The sequence below is a fragment of the Procambarus clarkii genome, chromosome 9, assembly GCF_040958095.1.
Source record: "Procambarus clarkii isolate CNS0578487 chromosome 9, FALCON_Pclarkii_2.0, whole genome shotgun sequence".
NCBI lineage: Eukaryota > Metazoa > Arthropoda > Malacostraca > Decapoda > Cambaridae > Procambarus > Procambarus clarkii.
This window is the reverse complement of record NC_091158.1, coordinates 52,168,804-52,191,330: the sequence shown is the minus strand read 5'-3', so window position 1 is coordinate 52,191,330 and position 22,527 is coordinate 52,168,804.

Sequence of the window (22,527 nt, the reverse complement as noted above, 5' to 3'; positions counted from 1 at the left end):
GGGTTTAAACTGTTAGTAGATAGAGGTATGGGAATTGATTTGGAGGAAGGAGGTAATAAAAGTATGTGTTCGTGGGAGAAAAGAATTGGCAAAATGATCAGGGAAAGAGAAGGGCCTCAAAATAACAATTCACTTAGGGTATATTACACTAACAGTAGAAGTCTAAGAAATAAAATTAACGAATTAAATGCTCTTGTCTGCACAGAAAAAAATAGATATTATTGCACTTACCGAAACGTGGATGAATGTAGAAAATAGAGAACTATTAGCTGAATATCAAATAACTGTATTTAAACTATTTCACACAGATAGATATATTAGACGAGGAGGGGGAGTAGCCATATATGTTAGGGACAATTTGAAATGTAGTCTCAAAGAGGGAATCAAAACTGAGCCACACACAGAAACTATTTGGATAGAATTATACGAAAAAGCTAATAATATTATAATAGGAGTTATATATAGGCCACCAAATTTAGACAGAATGGAAGCAAAGCATCTATGGGATGAAATATCTAGGGCATCTAGATCAAACAGTATTTACGTCTTGGGTGACTTTAATTTTAGTGGAATAAACAGGTTGAACAAAACAGGGAATAATGAAGCAGAAGATTTTCTAGAATTAATTGACGATTGCTTTCTTACGCAACACATTAAGGAACCAACACGGGAAAATAATATTTTAGATTTAGTGTTAACTAACAGGGAAACACAAATTAATGACATCGAAATAGGGAGTGAGCTAGGGAACAGTGATCACAAAGAAATCAGATTTAGCATAGAATGGAATAGACCTGTAGGAGAAAATTCTGTTAAAGTGCCAGATTTTCGAAAAGCTGATTTTAATAGCCTTAGAAATTTTTTGGGTCAAATTGATTGGAAAGTCTTGGGTATGGGGTGGGGGCCGGTCTTGGAGCGAGACATGAACCCAGCGATAGGTGACGTAAATGGGGATTTCGATGTGGATTCAATATATCACTTATTTAAGAATATAAGAACATAAGAACATAAGAACAAAGGTAACTGCAGAAGGCCTATTGGCCCATACGAGGCAGCTCCTATTCTATAACCACCCAATCCCACTCATATACTTGTCCAACCCGTGCTTGAAACAATCGAGGGACCCCACCTCCACAATGTTACGCGGCAATTGGTTCCACAAATCAACAACCCTGTTACTGAACCAGTATTTACCCAAGTCTTTCCTAAATCTAAACTTATCCAATTTATATCCATTGTTTCGTGTTCTGTCCTGTGTTGATACTTTTAATACCCTATTAATATCCCCCCGGTTATGTCCATTCATCCACTTGTAAACCTCTATCATGTCACCCCTAACTCTTCGCCTTTCCAGTGAATGCAACTTAAGCTTTGTTAATCTTTCTTCATATGAAAGATTTCTAATTTGGGGAATTAACTTAGTCATCCTACGCTGGACACGTTCAAGTGAATTTATATCCATTCTATAATATGGCGACCAAAACTGAACTGCATAATCTAAATGGGGCCTAACTATAGCAAGATATAGCTTGAGAACCACACCAGGTGTCTTGTTACTAACGCTGCGATTAATAAATCCAAGTGTCCGATTTGCCTTATTACGAACATTTATGCATTGATCCTTTTGTTTTAAATTCTTACTAATCATAACTCCCAGATCCCTTTCGCAATCCGACTTCGCAATCACAACACCATCTAGCTCGTATCTTGTAACTCTATCATCATTACCTAACCTCAGAACTTTACATTTATCAGCATTAAACTGCATCTGCCAATCCTTTGACCATTTCAAAACCCTATCTAGATCAACTTGAAGTGATAGTGAGTCCTCCTCCGAATTAATTTCCCTACCGATTTTCGTATCATCGGCAAATTTGCAAATGTTGCTACTCAAACCTGAATCTAAATCATTTATATATATTATAAACAACAGAGGTCCCAGGACAGAGCCTTGAGGCACTCCACTTACAACATTTTCCCACTCTGACTTGATTCCATTTATACTAACTCTCTGTTTCCTTTGGTATAGCCATGCCCTAATCCAGCTTAATATAGCACCCCCAATAAGAAGAACATAAGAACATAAGAACAAAGGTAACTGCAGAAGGCCTATTGGCCCATACGAGGCAGCTCCTATTCTATAACCACCCAATCCCACTCATATACTTGTCCAACCCGTGCTTGAAACAATCGAGGGACCCCACCTCCACAATGTTACGCGGCAATTGGTTCCACAAATCAACAACCCTGTTACTGAACCAGTATTTACCCAAGTCTTTCCTAAATCTAAACTTATCCAATTTATATCCATTGTTTCGTGTTCTGTCCTGTGTTGATACTTTTAATACCCTATTAATATCCCCCCGGTTATGTCCATTCATCCACTTGTAAACCTCTATCATGTCACCCCTAACTCTTCGCCTTTCCAGTGAATGCAACTTAAGCTTTGTTAATCTTTCTTCATATGAAAGATTTCTAATTTGGGGAATTAACTTAGTCATCCTACGCTGGACACGTTCAAGTGAATTTATATCCATTCTATAATATGGCGACCAAAACTGAACTGCATAATCTAAATGGGGCCTAACTAGAGCAAGATATAGCTTGAGAACCACACCAGGTGTCTTGTTACTAACGCTGCGATTAATAAATCCAAGTGTCCGATTTGCCTTATTACGAACATTTATGCATTGATCCTTTTGTTTTAAATTCTTACTAATCATAACTCCCAGATCCCTTTCGCAATCCGACTTCGCAATCACAACACCATCTAGCTCGTATCTTGTAACTCTATCATCATTACCTAACCTCAGAACTTTACATTTATCAGCATTAAACTGCATCTGCCAATCCTTTGACCATTTCAAAACCCTATCTAGATCAACTTGAAGTGATAGTGAGTCCTCCTCCGAATTAATTTCCCTACCGATTTTCGTATCATCGGCAAATTTGCAAATGTTGCTACTCAAACCTGAATCTAAATCATTTATATATATTATAAACAACAGAGGTCCCAGGACAGAGCCTTGAGGCACTCCACTTACAACATTTTCCCACTCTGACTTGATTCCATTTATACTAACTCTCTGTTTCCTTTGGTGTAGCCATGCCCTAATCCAGCTTAATATAGCACCCCCAATACCATGAGACTCTATTTTTTTAATCAGTCTTTCATGTGGCACTGTATCAAAAGCTTTGCTAAAGTCAAGGTATACAACATCGCAATCCTTACCACTATCAACTGCCTCAACAATGCTAGAATAAAAAGATAACAAATTTGTTAAACATGAACGGCCATTTATAAAACCGTGTTGCGACTCAATTATTAATTTATGTTTTTCAAGATGAAGACGAATTTTATTTGCTATTATAGATTCGAGTAACTTTCCCACAATAGACGTTAGGCTAATTGGTCGATAGTTAGACGCAAGTGATCTATCTCCTTTCTTAAAAACTGGTATCACATTAGCAACTTTCCAAAACTCTGGCACTCTGCCTGACTCTATTGATTTATTAAATATGGTTGACAGTGGGTCACAAAGCTCCTCTTTGCATTCTTTAAGCACCCTAGCAAACACTTCATCCGGCCCTGGGGATTTGTTTGGTTTGAGTTTTACTATTTGTTTAAGAACATCCTCCCTGGTAACTGCTAAACTCGTCAACCTGTCCTCGTCCCCACCCACATAGACTTGTTCGGCTGAAGGCATATTGTTAAGTTCCTCTTTAGTAAATACAGATACAAAATATTTATTAAAAATAATACTCATCTCTTCATCACTATCTGTTATTTGACCTGTCTCAGTTTTTAATGGACCTATCCTTTCCCTAGTCTTAGTACGATATAACTGAAAAAACCCTTTAGGATTTGTCTTTGCTTGCCCTGCTATGCGAACTTCATAGTTTCTTTTTGCTTTCCTTATCTCTTTTTTAACATTTCTAACCAGTTGTACGAATTCCTGTTCTAAAGTGACCTCCCCATTTTTAATCCTTTTGTACCAAGCTCTCTTTTTACCTATAAGGTTCTTCAAATTCTTTGTTATCCACTTTGGGTCATTAGTATACGATCTATTCAATTTGTATGGTATACTACGTTCCTGTGCTTTGTTTAGAATATTCTTAAATAAGTTATATATTGAATCCACATCGAAATCCCCATTTAAGTCACCTATCGCTGGGTTCATGTCTCGCTCCAAGACCGGCCCACACCCCATACCCAAGCCTTTCCAATCAATTTGACCCAAAAAATTTCTTAGGCTATTAAAATCAGCTTTTCGAAAATCTGGCACTTTAACAGAATTTTCTCCTACTGGTCTATTCCATTCTATGCTAAATCTGATTTCTTTGTGATCACTGCTCCCTAGCTCACTCCCTATTTCGATGTCATTAATTTGCGTTTCCCTGTTAGTTAACACTAAATCTAAAATATTATTTTCCCGTGTTGGTTCCTTAATGTGTTGCGTAAGAAAGCAATCGTCAATTAATTCTAGAAAATCTTCTGCTTCACTATTCCCTGTTTTGTTCAACCAGTTTATTCCGCTAAAATTAAAGTCACCCATGACATAAATACTGTTAGATCTAGATGCTCTAGATATTTCATCCCATAGATGCTTTGCTTCCATTCTGTCTAAATTTGGTGGCCTATATATTACTCCTATTATAATATTATTAGCTTTTTCGTTTAATTCAATCCAAATAGTTTCTGTGTGTGGCTCTGTTTTGATTCCCTCTTTGAGACTACATTTCAAATTGTCCCTAACATATATGGCTACTCCACCTCCTCGTCTAATATATCTATCTGTGTGAAATAGTTTAAATCCATATATTTGATATTCAGCTAATAGTTCTCTATTTTCTACATTCATCCACGTTTCGGTAAGTGCAATAATATCTATTTTTTCTGTGCAGACAAGAGCATTTAATTCGTTAATTTTATTTCTTAGACTTCTACTGTTAGTGTAATATACCCTAAGTGAATTGTTATTTTGCGGACCTTCTCTTTCCCTGATCGTTTTGCCAATTCCTTTCTCCCAAAGGAATATTTCTCCCAATACCATGAGACTCTATTTTTTTAATCAGTCTTTCATGTGGCACTGTATCAAAAGCTTTGCTAAAGTCAAGGTATACAACATCGCAATCCTTACCACTATCAACTGCCTCAACAATGCTAGAATAAAAAGATAACAAATTTGTTAAACATGAACGGCCATTTATAAAACCATGTTGCGACTCAATTATTAATTTATGTTTTTCAAGATGAAGACGAATTTTATTTGCTATTATAGATTCGAGTAACTTTCCCACAATAGACGTTAGGCTAATTGGTCGATAGTTAGACGCAAGTGATCTATCTCCTTTCTTAAAAACTGGTATCACATTAGCAACTTTCCAAAACTCTGGCACTCTGCCTGACTCTATTGATTTATTAAATATGGTTGACAGTGGGTCACAAAGCTCCTCTTTGCATTCTTTAAGCACCCTGGCAAACACTTCATCCGGCCCTGGGGATTTGTTTGGTTTGAGTTTTACTATTTGTTTAAGAACATCCTCCCTGGTAACTGCTAAACTCGTCAACCTGTCCTCGTCCCCACCCACATAGACTTGTTCGGCTGAAGGCATATTGTTAAGTTCCTCTTTAGTAAATACAGATACAAAATATTTATTAAAAATACTACTCATCTCTTCATCACTATCTGTTATTTGACCTGTCTCAGTTTTTAATGGACCTATCCTTTCCCTAGTCTTAGTACGATATAACTGAAAAAACCCTTTAGGATTTGTCTTTGCTTGCCCTGCTATGCGAACTTCATAGTTTCTTTTTGCTTTCCTTATCTCTTTTTTAACATTTCTAACCAGTTGTACGAATTCCTGTTCTAAAGTGACCTCCCCATTTTTAATCCTTTTGTACCAAGCTCTCTTTTTACCTATAAGGTTCTTCAAATTCTTTGTTATCCACTTTGGGTCATTAGTATACGATCTATTCAATTTGTATGGTATACTACGTTCCTGTGCTTTGTTTAGAATATTCTTAAATAAGTTATATATTGAATCCACATCGAAATCCCCATTTAAGTCACCTATCGCTGGGTTCATGTCTCGCTCCAAGACCGGCCCACACCCCATACCCAAGCCTTTCCAATCAATTTGACCCAAAATATTTCTTAGGCTATTAAAATCAGCTTTTCGAAAATCTGGCACTTTAACAGAATTTTCTCCTACTGGTCTATTCCATTCTATGCTAAATCTGATTTCTTTGTGATCACTGCTCCCTAGCTCACTCCCTATTTCGATGTCATTAATTTGCGTTTCCCTGTTAGTTAACACTAAATCTAAAATATTATTTTCCCGTGTTGGTTCCTTAATGTGTTGCGTAAGAAAGCAATCGTCAATTAATTCTAGAAAATCTTCTGCTTCACTATTCCCTGTTTTGTTCAACCAGTTTATTCCGCTAAAATTAAAGTCACCCATGACATAAATACTGTTAGATCTAGATGCTCTAGATATTTCATCCCATAGATGCTTTGCTTCCATTCTGTCTAAATTTGGTGGCCTATATATTACTCCTATTATAATATTATTAGCTTTTTCGTTTAATTCAATCCAAATAGTTTCTGTGTGTGGCTCTGTTTTGATTCCCTCTTTGAGACTACATTTCAAATTGTCCCTAACATATATGGCTACTCCACCTCCTCGTCTAATATATCTATCTGTGTGAAATAGTTTAAATCCATATATTTGATATTCAGCTAATAGTTCTCTATTTTCTACATTCATCCACGTTTCGGTAAGTGCAATAATATCTATTTTTTTCTGTGCAGACAAGAGCATTTAATTCGTTAATTTTATTTCTTAGACTTCTACTGTTAGTGTAATATACCCTAAGTGAATTGTTATTTTGCGGACCTTCTCTTTCCCTGATCGTTTTGCCAATTCCTTTCTCCCACAAACACATACTTTTATTACCTCCTTCCTCCAAATCAATTCCCATACCTCTATCTACTAACAGTTTAAACCCAAACAAACACCTCTAACCACTTCTTCTAGCGAGTTCGCAACAGCAACAACCCCAGCTCTCGATAGATGCACCCCATCACGAGCATACATTTCATTTCTTCCATAGAAGTGTTCCCAGTTGTCTATGAAAGATATTGCATTTGATTTGCAATATCTTTCCAGCCGGCAATTGACACCAAGTGCCCTCGATATCCATTCATTTCCCACTCCCTTTCTTGGAAGAATGCCACATATGATCGGGATTCCTCCCTTGCTCCTAACTAACTCTATGGCTGTTTTATACCTCTGAATCAGTTCCTCACTCCTGACTCGACCAACATCATTTCCTCCCACGCTAATGCAAATAATGGGATTGTTCCCATTACCAGCCATAATATCATTCATGTTGTTTATAATATCACCAATGCCAGCTCCGGGATAGCAAACCCTTAACCTGTTCCCCCTATCTCTAGCACAAAACGTTCTATCCAAATACCTTATCTGGGAATCTCCCACAACTAATGTTTGCTTAGGTACTTCCTTTACTTTCTGAGGGGCCTGCGCTTCCTTTCTCTTCGTTGCTTTCCCTTTTGCGCGATCCACAGTCTCTCCACAGCACTCGTCCTCCAAAACGTCAAATGAATTTGAAGTTGCTATGGCGTTTGAAGGCGGCTTTATCAAAGTCTTCTTAAGGCCCCTGTCTTTCGCAACTCTCCAAGACGAGGTCCCTTTACTGCTGGTCTCCTCCTTCGTTACTTCTCGTTGTTTTTTAAGCTGACGCACCTCCTCCCGCAGAGAGTACAACTCTGTCCTCAAGGCTCCCACTAGAGTCACCAGGTCCTTCACTACAACTTCCATATTGCTATGATAATATAACAACACTCGAACGTAGTATACCATACAAATTGAATAGATCGAATACTAATGACCCAAAGTGGATAACAAAGAATTTGAAGAACCTTATAGGTAAAAAGAGAGCTTGGTACAAAAGGATTAAAAATGGGGAGGTCACTTTAGAACAGGAATTCATACAACTGGTTAGAAATGTTAAAAAAGAGATAAGGAAAGCAAAAAGAAACTATGAAGTTCGCATAACAGGGCAAGCAAAGACAAATCCTAAAGGGTTTTTCCAGTTATATCGTACTAAGACTAGGGAAAGGATAGGTCCATTAAAAACTGAGACAGGTCAAATAACAGATAGTGATGAAGAGATGAGTAGTATTTTTAATAAATATTTTGTATCTGTATTTACTAAAGAGGAACTTAACAATATGCCTTCAGCCGAACAAGTCTATGTGGGTGGGGACGAGGACAGGTTGACGAGTTTAGCAGTTACCAGGGAGGATGTTCTTAAACAAATAGTAAAACTCAAACCAAACAAATCCCCAGGGCCGGATGAAGTGTTTGCCAGGGTGCTTAAAGAATGCAAAGAGGAGCTTTGTGACCCACTGTCAACCATATTTAATAAATCAATAGAGTCAGGCAGAGTGCCAGAGTTTTGGAAAGTTGCTAATGTGATACCAGTTTTTAAGAAAGGAGATAGATCACTTGCGTCTAACTATCGACCAATTAGCCTAACGTCTAAGAACATAAGAACAAAGGTAACTGCAGAAGGCCTATTGGCCCATACGAGGCAGCTCCTATTCTATAACCACCCAATCCCACTCATATACTTGTCCAACCCGTGCTTGAAACAATCGAGGAACCCCACCTCCACAATGTTACGCGGCAATTGGTTCCACAAATCAACAACCCTGTTACTGAACCAGTATTTACCCAAGTCTTTCCTAAATCTAAACTTATCCAATTTATATCCATTGTTTCGTGTTCTGTCCTGTGTTGATACTTTTAATACCCTATTAATATCCCCCCGGTTATGTCCATTCATCCACTTGTAAACCTCTATCATGTCACCCCTAACTCTTCGCCTTTCCAGTGAATGCAACTTAAGCTTTGTTAATCTTTCTTCATATGAAAGATTTCTAATTTGGGGAATTAACTTAGTCATCCTACGCTGGACACGTTCAAGTGAATTTATATCCATTCTATAATATGGCGACCAAAACTGAACTGCATAATCTAAATGGGGCCTAACTAGAGCAAGATATAGCTTGAGAACCACACCAGGTGTCTTGTTACTAACGCTGCGATTAATAAATCCAAGTGTCCGATTTGCCTTATTACGAACATTTATGCATTGATCCTTTTGTTTTAAATTCTTACTAATCATAACTCCCAGATCCCTTTCGCAATCCGACTTCGCAATCACAACACCATCTAGCTCGTATCTTGTAACTCTATCATCATTACCTAACCTCAGAACTTTACATTTATCAGCATTAAACTGCATCTGCCAATCCTTTGACCATTTCAAAACCCTATCTAGATCAACTTGAAGTGATAGTGAGTCCTCCTCCGAATTAATTTCCCTACCGATTTTCGTATCATCGGCAAATTTGCAAATGTTGCTACTCAAACCTGAATCTAAATCATTTATATATATTATAAACAACAGAGGTCCCAGGACAGAGCCTTGAGGCACTCCACTTACAACATTTTCCCACTCTGACTTGATTCCATTTATACTAACTCTCTGTTTCCTTTGGTATAGCCATGCCCTAATCCAGCTTAATATAGCACCCCCAATACCATGAGACTCTATTTTTTTAATCAGTCTTTCATGTGGCACTGTATCAAAAGCTTTGCTAAAGTCAAGGTATACAACATCGCAATCCTTACCACTATCAACTGCCTCAACAATGCTAGAATAAAAAGATAACAAATTTGTTAAACATGAACGGCCATTTATAAAACCATGTTGCGACTCAATTATTAATTTATGTTTTTCAAGATGAAGTCTATTGTGGGAAAGTTACTCGAATCTATAATAGCAAATAAAATTCGTCTTCATCTTGAAAAACATAAATTAATAATTGAGTCGCAACATGGTTTTATAAATGGCCGTTCATGTTTAACAAATTTGTTATCTTTTTATTCTAGCATTGTTGAGGCAGTTGATAGTGGTAAGGATTGCGATGTTGTATACCTTGACTTTTGCAAAGCTTTTGATACAGTGCCACATGAAAGACTGATTAAAAAGATAGAGTCTCATGGTATTGGGGGTGCTATATTAAGCTGGATTAGGGCATGGCTATACCAAAGGAAACAGAGAGTTAGTATAAATGGAATCAAGTCAGAGTGGGAAAATGTTGTAAGTGGAGTGCCTCAAGGCTCTGTCCTGGGACCTCTGTTGTTTATAATATATATAAATGATTTAGATTCAGGTTTGAGTAGCAACATTTGCAAATTTGCCGATGATACGAAAATCGGTAGGGAAATTAATTCGGAGGAGGACTCACTATCACTTCAAGTTGATCTAGATAGGGTTTTGAAATGGTCAAAGGATTGGCAGATGCAGTTTAATGCTGATAAATGTAAAGTTCTGAGGTTAGGTAATGATGATAGAGTTACAAGATACGAGCTAGATGGTGTTGTGATTGCGAAGTCGGATTGCGAAAGGGATCTGGGAGTTATGATTAGTAAGAATTTAAAACAAAAGGATCAATGCATAAATGTTCGTAATAAGGCAAATCGGACACTTGGATTTATTAATCGCAGCGTTAGTAACAAGACACCTGGTGTGGTTCTCAAGCTATATCTTGCTCTAGTTAGGCCCCATTTAGATTATGCAGTTCAGTTTTGGTCGCCATATTATAGAATGGATATAAATTCACTTGAACGTGTCCAGCGTAGGATGACTAAGTTAATTCCCCAAATTAGTAATCTTTCATATGAAGAAAGATTAACAAAGCTTAAGTTGCATTCACTGGAAAGGCGAAGAGTTAGGGGTGACATGATAGAGGTTTACAAGTGGATGAATGGACATAACTGGGGGGATATTAATAGGGTATTAAAAGTATCAACACAGGACAGAACACGAAACAATGGGTATAAATTGGATAAGTTTAGATTTAGGAAAGACTTGGGTAAATACTGGTTCAGTAACAGGGTTGTTGATTTGTGGAACCAATTGCCGCGTAACATTGTGGAGGTGGGGTCCCTCGATTGTTTCAAGCACGGGTTGGACAAGTATATGAGTGGGATTGGGTGGTTATAGAATAGGAGCTGCCTCGTATGGGCCAATAGGCCTTCTGCAGTTACCTTTGTTCTTATGTTCTTTGTGACCCACTGTCAACCATATTTAATAAATCAATAGAGTCAGGCAGAGTGCCAGAGTTTTGGAAAGTTGCTAATGTGATACCAGTTTTTAAGAAAGGAGATAGATCACTTGCGTCTAACTATCGACCAATTAGCCTAACGTCTATTGTGGGAAAGTTAACATAAGAACATAAGAACAAAGGAAACTGCAGAAGGCCTCTTGGCCCATATGAGGCAGCTCCTATTTATAACCACCCAATCCCACTCATATACTTGTCCAACCCACGCTTGAAACAATCGAGGGACCCCACCTCCACAATGTTACGCGGCAATTGGTTCCACAAATCAACAACCCTGTTACTGAACCAGTATGTACCCAAGTCTTTCCTAAAACTAAACTTATCCAATTTATACCCATTGTTTCGTGTTCTGTCTTGTGTTGATACTTTTATGACATTATTAATATCCCCTTTGTTATGTCCATTCACATACTTGTAAACCTCTATCATGTCTCCCCTAACTCTTCGCCTTTCCAGTTAATGCAACTTTAGCTTTGTTAATCTTTCTTCATATGAAAGATTTCTAATTTGTGGAATTAACTTAGTCATCCTACGCTGGACACGTTCAAGTGAATTTATATCCATTCTATAATATGGCACCCAAAGCTGAACTGCATAATCTAAATGGGGCCTAACTAGAGCAAGATATAGCTTGAGAACCACACCAGGTGTCTTGTTACTAACGCTGCGATTAATAAATCCAAGTGTCCGAATTGCCTTATTACGAACATTTATGCATTGATCCTTTTGTTTTAAATTCTTACTAATCATAACTCCCAGATCCCTTTCGCAATTCGACTTAGCAATCTCAACACCATCTATCTCGTATCTTGTAACCCTATCATCATTACCTAACCTCAGAACTTTACATTTATCAGCATTAAACTGCATCTGCCAATCCTTCGACCATTTCAAAACCCTATCTAGATCAACTTGAAGTGATAGTGAGTCCTCCTCCGAATTAATTTCCCTACCGATTTTCGTATCATCGGCAAATTTGCAAATGTTGCTACTCAAACCTGAATCTAAATCATTTATATATATTATAAACAACAGAGGTCCCAGGACAGAGCCCTGAAGCACCCCACTTACAACATTTTCCCACTCTGACTCCATTTATACTAACTCTCTGTTTCCTTTGGAATAGCCATGCCCTAATCCAGCTTAATATAGCGCCCCCAATACCATGAGACTCTAACTTTTTAATCAGTCTTTCATGTGGCACTGTATCAAAAGCTTTGCTAAAGTCAAGGTACACAACATCACAATCCTTACCACTATCAACTGCCTCAACAATGCTAGAATAAAAAGATAACAAATTTGTTAAACATGAACGACCATTTAGAAAACCATGTTGGACTCAATTATTAATTTATGTTTTTCAAGATGAAGACGAATTTTATTTGCTATTATAGTATAGCAAATAAATATCAAAGCACTGTATCAAAAGCTTTGCTAAAGTCAAGGTACACAACATCACAATCCTTACCACTATCAACTGCCTCAACAATGCTAGAATAAAAAGATAACAAATTTGTTAAACATGAACGACCATTTAGAAAACCATGTTGGACTCAATTATTAATTTATGTTTTTCAAGATGAAGACGAATTTTATTTGCTATTTATTAATGCTCTTGTCTGCACAGAAAAAATAGATATTATTGCACTTACCGAAACGTGGATGAATGTAGAAAATAGAGAACTATTAGCTGAATATCAAATATATGGATTTAAACTATTTCACACAGATAGATATATTAGACGAGGAGGTGGAGTAGCCATATATGTTAGGGACAATTTGAAATGTAGTCTCAAAGAGGGAATCAAAACAGAGCCACACACAGAAACTATTTGGATTGAATTAAACGAAAAAGCTAATAATATTATAATAGGAGTAATATATAGGCCACCAAATTTAGACAGAATGGAAGAAAAGCATCTACATAAGAACATAAGAACATAAGAACAAAGGTAACTGCAGAAGGCCTATTGGCCCATACGAGGCAGCTCCTATTCTATAACCACCCAATCCCACTCATATACTTGTCCAACCCGTGCTTGAAACAATCGAGGGACCCCACCTCCACAATGTTACGCGGCAATTGGTTCCACAAATCAACAACCCTGTTACTGAACCAGTATTTACCCAAGTCTTTCCTAAATCTAAACTTATCCAATTTATATCCATTGTTTCGTGTTCTGTCCTGTGTTGATACTTTTAATACCCTATTAATATCCCCCCGGTTATGTCCATTCATCCACTTGTAAACCTCTATCATGTCACCCCTAACTCTTCGCCTTTCCAGTGAATGCAACTTAAGCTTTGTTAATCTTTCTTCATATGAAAGATTTCTAATTTGGGGAATTAACTTAGTCATCCTACGCTGGACACGTTCAAGTGAATTTATATCCATTCTATAATATGGCGACCAAAACTGAACTGCATAATCTAAATGGGGCCTAACTAGAGCAAGATATAGCTTGAGAACCACACCAGGTGTCTTGTTACTAACGCTGCGATTAATAAATCCAAGTGTCCGATTTGCCTTATTACGAACATTTATGCATTGATCCTTTTGTTTTAAATTCTTACTAATCATAACTCCCAGATCCCTTTCGCAATCCGACTTCGCAATCACAACACCATCTAGCTCGTATCTTGTAACTCTATCATCATTACCTAACCTCAGAACTTTACATTTATCAGCATTAAACTGCATCTGCCAATCCTTTGACCATTTCAAAACCCTATCTAGATCAACTTGAAGTGATAGTGAGTCCTCCTCCGAATTAATTTCCCTACCGATTTTCGTATCATCGGCAAATTTGCAAATGTTGCTACTCAAACCTGAATCTAAATCATTTATATATATTATAAACAACAGAGGTCCCAGGACAGAGCCTTGAGGCACTCCACTTACAACATTTTCCCACTCTGACTTGATTCCATTTATACTAACTCTCTGTTTCCTTTGGTATAGCCATGCCCTAATCCAGCTTAATATAGCGCCCCCAATACCATGAGACTCTATTTTTTTAATCAGTCTTTCATGTGGCACTGTATCAAAAGCTTTGCTAAAGTCAAGGTATACAACATCGCAATCCTTACCACTATCAACTGCCTCAACAATGCTAGAATAAAAAGATAACAAATTTGTTAAACATGAACGGCCATTTATAAAACCGTGTTGCGACTCAATTATTAATTTATGTTTTTCAAGATGAAGACGAATTTTATTTGCTATTATAGATTCGAGTAACTTTCCCACAATAGACGTTAGGCTAATTGGTCGATAGTTAGACGCAAGTGATCTATCTCCTTTCTTAAAAACTGGTATCACATTAGCAACTTTCCAAAACTCTGGCACTCTGCCTGACTCTATTGATTTATTAAATATGGTTGACAGTGGGTCACAAAGCTCCTCTTTGCATTCTTTAAGCACCCTAGCAAACACTTCATCCGGCCCTGGGGATTTGTTTGGTTTGAGTTTTACTATTTGTTTAAGAACATCCTCCCTGGTAACTGCTAAACTCGTCAACCTGTCCTCGTCCCCACCCACATAGACTTGTTCGGCTGAAGGCATATTGTTAAGTTCCTCTTTAGTAAATACAGATACAAAATATTTATTAAAAATACTACTCATCTCTTCATCACTATCTGTTATTTGATCCTGTCTCAGTTTTTAATGGACCTATCCTTTCCCTAGTCTTAGTACGATATAACTGAAAAAACCCTTTAGGATTTGTCTTTGCTTGCCCTGCTATGCGAACTTCATAGTTTCTTTTTGCTTTCCTTATCTCTTTTTTAACATTTCTAACCAGTTGTACGAATTCCTGTTCTAAAGTGACCTCCCCATTTTTAATCCTTTTGTACCAAGCTCTCTTTTTACCTATAAGGTTCTTCAAATTCTTTGTTATCCACTTTGGGTCATTAGTATACGATCTATTCAATTTGTATGGTATACTACGTTCCTGTGCTTTGTTTAGAATATTCTTAAATAAGTTATATATTGAATCCACATCGAAATCCCCATTTAAGTCACCTATCGCTGGGTTCATGTCTCGCTCCAAGACCGGCCCACACCCCATACCCAAGCCTTTCCAATCAATTTGACCCAAAAAATTTCTTAGGCTATTAAAATCAGCTTTTCGAAAATCTGGCACTTTAACAGAATTTTCTCCTACTGGTCTATTCCATTCTATGCTAAATCTGATTTCTTTGTGATCACTGCTCCCTAGCTCACTCCCTATTTCGATGTCATTAATTTGCGTTTCCCTGTTAGTTAACACTAAATCTAAAATATTATTTTCCCGTGTTGGTTCCTTAATGTGTTGCGTAAGAAAGCAATCGTCAATTAATTCTAGAAAATCTTCTGCTTCACTATTCCCTGTTTTGTTCAACCAGTTTATTCCGCTAAAATTAAAGTCACCCATGACATAAATACTGTTAGATCTAGATGCTCTAGATATTTCATCCCATAGATGCTTTGCTTCCATTCTGTCTAAATTTGGTGGCCTATATATTACTCCTATTATAATATTATTAGCTTTTTCGTTTAATTCTATCCAAATAGTTTCTGTGTGTGGCTCTGTTTTGATTCCCTCTTTGAGACTACATTTCAAATTGTCCCTAACATATATGGCTACTCCACCTCCTCGTCTAATATATCTATCTCTGTGAAATAGTTTAAATCCATATATTTGATATTCAGCTAATAGTTCTCTATTTTCTACATTCATCCACGTTTCGGTAAGTGCAATAATATCTATTTTTTCTGTGCAGACAAGAGCATTTAATTCGTTAATTTTATTTCTTAGACTTCTACTGTTAGTGTAATATACCCTAAGTGAATTGTTATTTTGCGGACCTTCTCTTTCCCTGATCGTTTTGCCAATTCCTTTCTCCCACAAACACATACTTTTATTACCTCCTTCCTCCAAATCAATTCCCATACCTCTATCTACTAACAGTTTAAACCCAAACAAACACCTCTAACCACTTCTTCTAGCGAGTTCGCAACAGCAACAACCCCAGCTCTCGATAGATGCACCCCATCACGAGCATACATTTCATTTCTTCCATAGAAGTGTTCCCAGTTGTCTATGAAAGATATTGCATTTGATTTGCAATATCTTTCCAGCCGGCAATTGACACCAAGTGCCCTCGATATCCATTCATTTCCCACTCCCTTTCTTGGAAGAATGCCACATATGATCGGGATTCCTCCCTTGCTCCTAACTAACTCTATGGCTGTTTTATACCTCTGAATCAGTTCCTCACTCCTGACTCGACCAACATCATTTCCTCCCACGCTAATGCAAATAATGGGATTTTTCATCTATGGGATGAAATATCTAGAGCATCTAGATCTAACAGTATTTATGTCATGGGTGACTTTAATTTTAGCGGAATAAACTGGTTGATCAAAACAGGGAATAGTGAAGCAGAAGATTTTCTAGAATTAATTGACGATTGCTTTCTTACGCAACACATTAAGGAACCAACACGGGAAAATAATATTTTAGATTTAGTGTTAACTAACAGGGAAACGCAAATTAATGACATCGAAATAGGGAGTGAGCTAGGGAGCAGTGATCACAAAGAAATCAGATTTAGCATAGAATGGAATAGACCAGTAGGAGAAAATTCTGTTAAAGTGCCAGATTTTCGAAAAGCTGATTTTAATAGCCTAAGAAATTTTTTGGGTCAAATTGATTGGAAAAGCTTGGGTATGGGGTGTGGGCCGGTCTTGGAGCGAGACATGAACCCAGCGATAGGTGACTTAAATGGGGATTTCGATGTGGATTCAATATATAACTTATTTAAGAATATTCTAAACAAAGCACAGGAACGTAGTATACCATACAAATTGAATAGATCGTATACTAATGACCCAAAGTGGATAACAAAGAATTTGAAGAACCTTATAGGTAAAAAGAGAGCTTGGTACAAAAGGATTAAAAATGGGGAGGTCACTTTAGAACAGGAATTCGTACAACTGGTTAGAAATGTTAAAAAAGAGATAAGGAAAGCAAAAAGAAACTATGAAGTTCGCATAGCAGGGCAAGCAAAGACAAATCCTAAAGGGTTTTTTCAGTTATATCGTACTAAGACTAGGGAAAGGATTGGTCCATTAAAAACTGAGACAGGTCAAATAACAGATAGTGATGAAGAGATGAGTAGTATTTTTAATAAATATTTTGTATCTGTATTTACTAAAGAGGAACTTAACAATATGCCTTCAGCCGAACAAGTCTATGTGGGTGGGGACGAGGACAGGTTGACGAGTTTAGCAGTTACCAGGGAGGATGTTCTTAAACAAATAGTAAAACTCAAACCAAACAAATCCCCAGGGCCGGATGAAGTGTTTGCTAGGGTGCTTAAAGAATGCAAAGAGGAGCTTTGTGACCCACTGTCAACCATATTTAATAAATCAATAGAGTCAGGCATAGTGCCAGAGTTTTGGAAAGTTGCTAATGTGATACCAGTTTTTAAGAAAGGAGATAGATCACTTGCGTCTAACTATCGACCAATTAGCCTAACGTCTATTGTGGGAAAGTTACTCGAATCTATAATAGCAAATAAAATTCGTCTTCATCTTGAAAAACATAAATTAATAATTGAGTCGCAACATGGTTTTATAAATGGCCGTTCATGTTTAACAAATTTGTTATCTTTTTATTCTAGCATTGTTGAGGCAGTTGATAGTGGTAAGGATTGCGATGTTGTATACCTTGACTTTAGCAAAGCTTTTGATACAGTGCCACATGAAAGACTGATTAAAAAAATAGAGTCTCATGGTATTGGGGGTGCTGTATTAAGCTGGATTAGGGCATGGCTATACCAAAGGAAACAGAGAGTTAGTATAAATGGAATCAAGTCAGAGTGGGAAAATGTTGTAAGTGGAGTGCCTCAAGGCTCTGTCCTGGGACCTCTGTTGTTTATAATATATATAAATGATTTAGATTCAGGTTTGAGTAGCAACATTTGCAAATTTGCCGATGATACGAAAATCGGTAGGGAAATTAATTCGGAGGAGGACTCACTATCACTTCAAGTTGATCTAGATAGGGTTTTGAAATGGTCAAAGGATTGGCAGATGCAGTTTAATGCTGATAAATGTAAAGTTCTGAGGTTAGGTAATGATGATAGAGTTACAAGATACGAGCTAGATGGTGTTGTGATTGCGAAGTCGGATTGCGAAAGGGATCTGGGAGTTATGATTAGTAAGAATTTAAAACAAAAGGATCAATGCATAAATGTTCGTAATAAGGCAAATCGGACACTTGGATTTATTAATCGCAGCGTTAGTAACAAGACACCTGGTGTGGTTCTCAAGCTATATCTTGCTCTAGTTAGGCCCCATTTAGATTATGCAGTTCAGTTTTGGTCGCCATATTATAGAATGGATATAAATTCACTTGAACGTGTCCAGCGTAGGATGACTAAGTTAATTCCCCAAATTAGAAATCTTTCATATGAAGAAAGATTAACAAAGCTTAAGTTGCATTCACTGGAAAGGCGAAGAGTTAGGGGTGACATGATAGAGGTTTACAAGTGGATGAATGGACATAACCGGGGGGATATTAATAGGGTATTAAAAGTATCAACACAGGACAGAACACGAAACAATGGATATAAATTGGATAAGTTTAGATTTAGGAAAGACTTGGGTAAATACTGGTTCAGTAACAGGGTTGTTGATTTGTGGAACCAATTGCCGCGTAACATTGTGGAGGTGGGGTCCCTCGATTGTTTCAAGCACGGGTTGGACAAGTATATGAGTGGGATTGGGTGGTTATAGAATAGGAGCTGCCTCGTATGGGCCAATAGGCCTTCTGCAGTTACCTTTGTTCTTATGTTCTTATGTTCTTATAGATTCGAGTAACTTTCCCACAATAGACGTTAGGCTAATTGGTCGATAGTTAGACGCAAGTGATCTATCTCCTTTCTTAAAAACTGGTATCACATTAGCAACTTTCCAAAACTCTGGCACTCTGCCTGACTCTATTGATTTATTAAATATGGTTGACAGTGGGTCACAAAGCTCCTCTTTGCATTCTTTAAGCACCCTGGCAAACACTTCATCCGGCCCTGGGGATTTGTTTGGTTTGAGTTTTACTATTTGTTTAAGAACATCCTCCCTGGTAACTGTTAAACTCGTCAACCTGTCCTCGTCCCCACCCACATAGACTTGTTCGGCTGAAGGCATATTGTTAAGTTCCTCTTTAGTAAATACAGATACAAAATATTTATTTAAAATACTACTCATCTCTTCATCACTATCTGTTATTTGACCTGTCTCAGTTTTTAATGGACCTATCCTTTCCCTAGTCTTAGTACGATATAACTGAAAAAAACCTTTAGGATTTGTCTTTGCTTGCCCTGCTATGCGAACTTCATAGTTTCTTTTTGCTTTCCTTATCTCTTTTTTAACATTTCTAACCAGTTGTACGAGTTCCTGTTCTAAAGTGACCTCCCCATTTTTAATCCTTTTGTACCAAGCTGTTACTCGAATCTATAATAACAAATAAAATTCGTCTTCATCTTGAAAAACATAAATTAATAATTGAGTCGCAACATGGTTTTATAAATGGCCGTTCATGTTTAACAAATTTGTTATCTTTTTATTCTAGCATTGTTGAGGCAGTTGATAGTGGTAAGGATTGCTATGTTGTGTACCTTGACTTTAGCAAAGCTTTTGATACAGTGCCACATGAAAGACTGATTAAAAAGATAGAGTCTCATGGTATTGGGGGTGCTATATTAAGCTGGATTAGGGCATGGCTATACCAAAGGAAACAGAGAGTTAGTATAAATGGAGTCAAGTCAGAGTGGGAAAATGTTATAAGTGGGGTGCCTCAGGGCTCTGTCCTGGGACCTCTGTTGTTTATAATATATATAAATGATTTAGATTCAGGTTTGAGTAGCAACATTTGCAAATTTGCCGATGATACGAAAATCGGTAGGGACATTAATTCGGAGGAGGACTCACTATCTCTTCAAGTTGATCTAGATAGGGTTTTGAAATGGTCGAAGGATTGGCAGATGCAGTTTAATGCTGATAAATGTAAAGTTCTGAGGTTAGGTAATGATGATAGGGTTACAAGATACGAGCTAGATGGTGTTGAGATTGCGAAGTCGAATTGCGAAAGGGATCTGGAGTTATGATTAGCAAGAATTTAAAACAAAAGGATCAATGCATAAATGTTCGTAATAAGGCAAATCGGACACTTGGATTTATTAATCGCAGCGTTAGTAACAAGACACCTGGTGTGGTTCTCAAGCTATATCTTGCTCTAGTTAGGCCCCATTTAGATTATGCAGTTCAGTTTTGGTCGCCATATTATAAAATGGATATAAATTCACTTGAACGTGTCCAGCGTAGGATGACTAAGTTAATTCCCCAAATTAGAAATCTTTCATATGAAGAAAGATTAACAAAGCTTAAGTTGCATTCACTGGAAAGGCGAAGAGTTAGGGGTGACATGATAGAGGTTTACAAGTGGGTGAATGGACATAACAAAGGGGATATTAATAATGTATTAAAAGTATCAACACAAGACAGAACACGAAACAATGGGTATAAATTGGATAAGTTTAGTTTTAGGAAAGACTTGGGTACATACTGGTTCAGTAACAGGGTTGTTGATTTGTGGAACCAATTGCCGCGTAACATTGTGGAGGTGGGGTCCCTCGATTGTTTCAAGCATGGGTTGGACATGTATATGAGTGGGATTGGGTGGTTATAAATAGGAGCTGCCTCGTGTGGGCCAATAGGCCTTCTGCAGTTTCCTTTGTTCTTATGTTCTTACCTCACCACTCTCTCCTGCCTATTTATACCCATCACTCGATCTGTAAAATCATTCCTTCTGAAGATGTATTTAATATACGAAAGTACTTAACGAAATTCCTGTTTCATTTTCCTCCGTGCTCTGACATTGGCATTCATATATATATATATATATATATATATATATATATATATATATATATATATATATATATATATATATATATATATATATATATATATATATATATATATATATATATATATATATATATATATATATACATATATATATGACTGAAAACTCACACCCCAGAAGTGACTCGAACCCATACTCCCAGGAGCAACGCAACTGGTAACTACAGGGCGCCTTAATCCGCTTGACCATCACGGCCAGACAAAAGGAAGTGATAGCCGAGGCTATTTGAACCACTTCCCCGCCGGCAACTCGGATGGTAATCTTGGGCATAGCATTTCACCAAATCACCTCATTCTTTGGGGCACACGTGAGGAACACAAATGCATACAAGCCTGAATGGTCTCCAGGACTATATGCGACTGAAAACTCACACCCCAGAAGTGACTCGAACCCATACTCCCAGGAGCAACGCAACTGGTAACTACAGGGCGCCTTAATCCGCTTGACCATCACGGCCAGACAAAAGGAAGTGATAGCCGAGGCTATTTGAACCACTTCCCCGCCGGCAACTCGGATGGTAATCTTGGGCATAGCATTTCACCAAATCACCTCATTCTTTGGGGCACACGTGAGGAACACAAATGCATACAAGCCTGAATGGTCTCCAGGACTATATGCGACTGAAAACTCACACCCCAGAAGTGACTCGAACCCATACTCCCAGGAGCAACGCAACTGGTAACTACAGGGCGCCTTAATCCGCTTGACCATCACGGCCGCACAAAAGGAAGTGATAGCCGAGGCTATTTGAACCACTTCTTTGCCGGCAACTCGGATGGTAATCTTGGGCATAGCATTTCACCAAATCACCTCATTCTTTGGGGCACACGTGAGGAACACAAATGCAAACAAGCCTGAATGGTCCCCAGGACTATATGCGACTGAAAACTCACACCCCAGCAGTGACTCGAACCCATACTCCCAGGAGCAACGCAACTGGTAACTACAGGGCGCCTTAATCCGCTTGACCATCACGGCCGGACAAAAGGAAGTGATAGCCGAGGCTATTTGAACCACTTCTTTGCCGGCAACTCGGATGGTAATCTTGGGCATAGCATTTCACCAAATCACCTCATTCTTTGGGGCACACGTGAGGAACACAAATGCAAACAAGCCTGAATGGTCCCCAGGACTATATGCGACTGAAAACTCACACCCCAGAAGTGACTCGAACCCATACTCCCAGTCGTATATATATATATATATATATATATATATATATATATATATATATATATATATATATATATATATATATATATATATATATATATATATATATATATATATATATATATATATATATATATATATATATATATATA